Source organism: Corvus brachyrhynchos, unplaced genomic scaffold (genome assembly GCF_000691975.1).
Source record: "Corvus brachyrhynchos isolate BGI_N302 unplaced genomic scaffold, ASM69197v1 scaffold80, whole genome shotgun sequence".
NCBI lineage: Eukaryota > Metazoa > Chordata > Aves > Passeriformes > Corvidae > Corvus > Corvus brachyrhynchos.
The window spans coordinates 1,934,410-1,940,409 of NW_008236769.1; the positions used below are offsets into that span (position 1 = coordinate 1,934,410).

At 41.1% G+C, this 6,000-nt stretch overlaps 1 long non-coding RNA gene across 1 annotated transcript; it reads right to left on the minus strand.

The window, feature by feature from the left end:
* Window positions 1-5,417: 5,417 nt before the first annotated feature.
* On the minus strand, window positions 5,418-5,998 carry LOC108445018. The gene is made up of 2 exons (XR_001859745.1): window positions 5,943-5,998; window positions 5,418-5,847 (listed from the first exon to the last, which is right to left on the minus strand). It is a non-coding gene; the product is annotated as an uncharacterized LOC108445018 (long non-coding RNA).
* Window positions 5,999-6,000: the final 2 nt, after the last annotated feature.

Consider the following 6,000-nt stretch of genomic DNA (forward strand, 5'->3'; position numbering starts at 1 on the left):
GAATGTGCTGAATGATGCAACCTCCTGCTTTTTTCATTATCTGAGCACTGATGAGATCTCCTCACACCTTTCAGTACATCAGTCCTTAGACAACATCTTTACCGTGACTGATAAAATAATGCTGAGTTCACTCCTTTTTTATCACTCAGTAGTTTGCTAACGAGCTGAATGTACTCAGAAGAATAGCTGGGGGGGTTCTCAGATGTAAAGATACTTACACTAGAGGCAGGGACTCATGACAAACCAACCGTCTTGATTCTTGCTAATTTGGGTTATTCTAGGATTCCCCCCCACCTCTGATTAGTTACTTCATAACTATAATCACAGAAACCTAATCACAGGAATGTTATTTTGGGGAAATTATAATCTGATAGAGCTTTAGCAATTTATTTACATTGTTAATTGGTGGTGAGGCTATAAAAGTTATGAACTACCTCATAAGTTCATGCCTACTGACATTTGAATGGCATGTATTCACTGGCTGTTATTTATAATTTTGGGGGTATTGAACTGATGGAGATTACTCATGTTGAAAAGCTGCTGGAAGGCCTGAACTAGGAATTAAATTATCATAGTGGCTTCATTTTGTTAACAGTCTCATTGAAAATATCTTGCTTGCAGGACAATCAAACTCATCAGTGTTCTGCTCTTCCACTTCAGTAGACAAAGTTTTAATCAGTGGCACACTTGATCTTGCAGAATTCAAGGAAAATAATTTCCTGCATTTTTGAGATGAGCAAAATTCATGTAATCTAGCTTTAAAATTCCTGTCACTTTTTTTTTCCTTTTTGAATAATCAGCTTTACTTCATTCACTTGCCTTTTTCATGTAACTTCAATTATCGGGATGACCCAATACTTAGATGGAATTAGCTCATGGATGAAGAGCAAGCAACTGAATCTGAACTCAGGCAAAGCAAATAATAGAGTGATGGTGAGATCAAAACATATGAAAAAAGTACCGTTTTCTCAGTGGTTGTATATTTTCGATTGGTCTTTGCATTTAGATGGCTTTAGAGAACCTCGTCACTCATTTCTGATGGTTTTACATAGCAGCACTGAAAAATAGTTTTCTACTGTCCTTTTTTTTCTTGGAGCTGCTATCCTATCTTAGCAGTCATCTAGCTTCAATTATTTTTTTAGCTTTTGGATGAAGCACAACAGCATATGCAATCTTCACCATCTAGCAAACTTAGAAAAATGAGTTGCATTCCAGGCCTTGATTTTCTTCTTCAAAACTTACAGCCTGAACTCAGCTCTGGGATGGAGACCAGGAGTGCCAAAGCCAGTGTCAGTTACTTCTTTGGTGTAACTGAACTTTCTGAAATAAGGGTATAACCTGTTTGTGTAGTAACCACAAGAGGTTTTTTTTAATGGTGGTGTGTAGCTGAAGTTTGGGAGTGGTGTCCTAGGATACTTTAGAAAAGCTGTATTTTGAATAAACTTGATTTGTTATGGTAATATTGGAAAATGTGCACCTGGAGCTCTTGTGGTTGAGGCTGCTGAATCCAATGTGTGGAAGCTGTTCCAGGAACTCCAGGTCTCTCAGGTAGCTTGGAACTGGGCTGTGTAGCCCTGGTAAGGTGAAAAAAGCCATTTGGATTTTATCTAGAATATAGCGAGAAGCCAGTGTAAAAAAAGAACACTGAAAAGATGTTTTAAAGCTGACCATGGCTGCTGTGTTCTCATCAAACTTGTAGTTTGATTCTCAATTATGTCTAATCTTACATTTTTGTATTACAGACATGAGTTATCTTGAAAGTTAAATAGACACCTAAAAAGTCTGAAATCTCCACTTCTTTCTGCTTTAAGTAGGCTTTTACTCCTCTGGGGCTAATTGCTTTTACAAACATTGTCTCAAAATGTTGCTTGACTTTTCCAAGAGTCTGGTACTTATACTGTTGATCTCCTCAAATATTAAAAAGATGTAATACCGAGCTCCAGAGGTGTTCATAAAGCCAAATAAAATGATTTGGTGGAAAGTGCTAAGGAAGCTTTAAGGTATTAGCCTAATAGAAAACCTATCAGTGGACTTTTAAAGCCTTTCCTCTTCAATTTTTATGGACTGTCTTAATTGACTTTTTATGCACTTATGAATAGGCTAAGAAGAAATAGTATTTTCTTTTTTCCCTTTTTTTTTACCTGTGAATAAGATAGAGGGACAGCTTTTATCTTTATTTTAGAATATCTTATATTACAGACTTCCCCTCTGAGAATGGATTTTTCAGCTAATGAAGTCAGGTAAAGTTACACATCTGCTAATGCAAGTGATAAAAGAATAAAAGATAGTGAATAAAAGAATAGTAGTCAGAAACATTTTGAGGTGTTTATGATCACAAGCTTTAAAAATAGTGGGAAACACAGCACTCAGATGCTACACTGATTACTGGAGGGACACTAAGCTGCCTAAACAAAATGTAGAGCCGTCTCCACGGCTATCAGTTTGTGTTGTAGAATCTTAATTTAGTGGCTACAGCTGAGTTGAACCCTGATTCCTTGGCATTGTTCTGATAATCTGTCTTCTTACCTGCAGCGTATAAGTTGCACAGGAATGGCTTTTCTATCTCAAATTCTCCATATGCTTCTCAAACCAAAGACCTCTAGAAGCCTTCCTTGCTCTTCAAGAAACTGATGAGATCACTCTGCATAAAGAAAAGATGCTCTGGCTTTTGCCTGTAACAATGAGGTACTAGTTTCCTCTTTGAGAGGTCTCTGACAAAACCTGGCACTTGGTGATACCAGATCTATTTATTGTCTCAAACAACAGTCCTTGGCCTCACTATTGTCTTGGTGCATGTCATGGTCTAATCCCAGCCAGCAATGAAAGCCCACACAGCCACTTGCTCCCTCCCTACCTCCAATGGGAGGGGGGAGAGAATCATAAAAGTGAGAAAACTCATGTGCTGAGATAAAGACAGTTTAACAGATAAAGCAAAAGCTATATGTACAGGCAAAGCAAACCAAGGAATTAATTCACCCCTTCCCATGGGCAGACAGGTGTCCAGCCATCCCTAGGAGAGCAGGGCTCCATCACATGAACGGTGATTTGGGAAGACAAACAGCATCACTCAAAACATCTCCCCTTCTTTTTTCGTCCCCCCACTGTACACGCTGAGCATGATGCCACAGGGCATGGAATATCCCCTGGGTCAGCTGGGGTCAGCTGTGCTGGCTGTGTCCCCTCCCAACTCCCCTGTGCACCCCCAACCTCCTCACTGGTGGGGTGGGGTGAGGAGCAGAAGAGAAACCTTGATGCTGTGTTAGCCCTGCTCAGCAATAACAAAAACGTCCCTGTGTTATCAACAGTTTTCAGCACAAGTCCAAAATACAGCCCCACACCAACTAGTGCAATGAAAATTAACTGTGTCCCAGCCAAAGCCAATACAGTGCACCAGCCTCATGCTGTCTGTTAAAAGGCAAGACCAGCCTCATTTGAAAGCTCCATCCTGATTCACTTTTTTACCTGGAAAACCTGTCTGGTTTGGGAATAAATTCCATCCCTCTCCTACTCCTTCAAGAAAAGAGTTTCTACTTTATTAGATTTTGAAAATCTTTAAGATGAAAACATGAAAGCAAAGAGCAAAGCAAATTACATTCCAGACTGTATTTAGTAAGATGCTTTTCTAGCTGCGTTGCTAGTCTTTATCTAGTACCCTGGAACATTCTAACTGCACAGTATTATGCATCTCTGAAGAAGTTTGAGTGATTTTTCTCTGTTCCATCTGCACCTTTTTTTTCCAGCACAGATGGAGTAATAATGGTTATCCTGAGATTACTTTTGTTATTCAAACATTTAACGGCTTTTGCTGTTTCCTCTACCCTTCACCAATCCACTTTTCCAAGATCTTTACAAGAGTTTATTTACCTCCACTTTACTTCTTCCTGTCTACAGAACTGAATACACTTTTAGCATCTTTTCTATGGAGCTGTTAGTGCACTGGGATGGGGTATTAGACAGGAGCTATTTGTGGATTTTATTATGTTTGGTTTCACACTTCTAGTAATAGAAGTAGCATATAGTTTTTTACTTCACCACCACCATCACGGTAACAATGGTGTTAGTGAGCTAACTCATGAAATAGACAAAGAGATTATTAGCCATCCCAGCAATGGCTGGTTGACTGAAAACACTACAAATGGTCTGGAGGAGCAACACATAAGGCTGTAAGTTTTCAGATCTTGTTTTGCTGCCAGCAGAAGTGCGCTCTTCGGAGGCCTTGAATAGGTTCGGAGTTGTTAACAGCTATCAGCAAAGACTACAACGGGATCTGCACTGATAACTGATCACTGCGCAATTAAGCTTAACCTCCTACCAGTGATGGTCCCCCAGAGGAACTCTCTGAAATTCAAATGAAGAGATTTTGAGCTAGACCAAATGGTTAACAGCAGGGTGAGGAACAATGTTTGAAGGAAAAAGATAAGAAAAAAACCCCTAACAGTTAACAACCCATAATCTGTTTTAAGACTTTTAAAGAACATGGCATGGGAGACGCAGATAGTGTATCTGTCACTAGAGGAGAGGGAAGTAGGGTAAAATGCCACCTACAGAAGTGTGTAAATACATCAGATACTGGGGGGGGGGAAGTGCAAAATTTGCCTGAATAGAATAAATAGCTCAGAGGTCAGGCTATGCTGGAGTATAGAGTCAGAATAGAATGCACTAAGAAGGTGAAACATGCAATGTGAAATTGCTTAAAATTTTAGAAGTGAGATGCTTTGAACACTGACCCCTCAGACAAAGGGAAATTCAAGAATGATGGTGAAGTGGCAAGGAATTTTATGCTTTAATTGTTGCTGTCTGAAAAGCTGAAATAAATTCTTAAGCCACATGAGTTTTGTGGGTGACTGATGAGCAGCCTAAACAGGATGAAGTCTGAAAGAAAATACTGGAGCAATCTGAGAAACAGATCATTGTGAACATTGTGAACACCTTGTTTCTGATCTGCTTTCCATATTTTGTTGCTGGGAATCTTCATGCTGTATTTTTACCTGGTTCAGGGCAGGCTGAAAGGCTCTTTGATCTCATTTGGGACAGAGCTGCCTGTCACAAATGTTCCTCTGGATTATGAATCCTTGGCTAGCCTTCTTTTGGACAAAGTCAACTCACATTAAAAAGCTGAGCTTCTACTATGCTCGAGTGTGTTTCACAGGATTCCATACTCAAGCCACAGTTGTTTTCTCAACAAGCAGAATGGCCAAAGGATTCCATGGGTATTACTAAACGGTGTTTTCTTCCTTGGAGTGTCAGGTGAGGGGGAGTGAAGACTTTCAGCAGGCTTCTGATCAGAGTTCTGCCACAAAACTGTGTCTAGTCTTTTCCAGTGATGGCTGTGGGCTGTTATGACTACTGGATGGTGCTCAACAAAGTACCCTCCCTCCCAGCTATGCTGTGGAAAAAACCACAGTTTTTCTTAAAAGTTAAAACCATGTATTTTTATATGAAACAAAACAGTTATTCCGGAAAAATAAACCCATCTACATTTTATTTGCTTTACATTTACAATCAGCTGAGTTTTGTGGTATCAGTGTTAGCTGATGAGGACAATGTTCCCCTTGTCAGAGGTTCGCGCTCGAGGTACTGGGTCTGCAAGCAGGATAAGGCATACTCAAGGACCGGGGTCAACGTAATCCAATCTATTTCCGCTACTTTCCTGGAAAATAATTTTAAATCATTGTATTTTGCACGACCTCGCCGCGTCCGATTGAGCAATTTGGCGGCGGCTTAGGGGCCGTCAGTGCTACCCTTCCTCAGGGCGGGAGGGTCCCCGGTGCGCCGGGGCGCCTGTGCGGGGCTGCGGCGGGAGCGGGCGGGCGGGGTCCCGGGGCCGCTCCTGTGATCACCGATACGCTAAGAAAAGAAAAAAAATCCGCTTTTCTCCCTCTCCTTGCAGACAGGTGCTGAGGCAAACACCCCCCCAAAGGAGAAAGCAGGGGAAATCGCACCTGTCAGGACGGCTCTGAGGAGAAGTTTCCCGTCGGTTTTCCCACCCCTTCCTCTCCT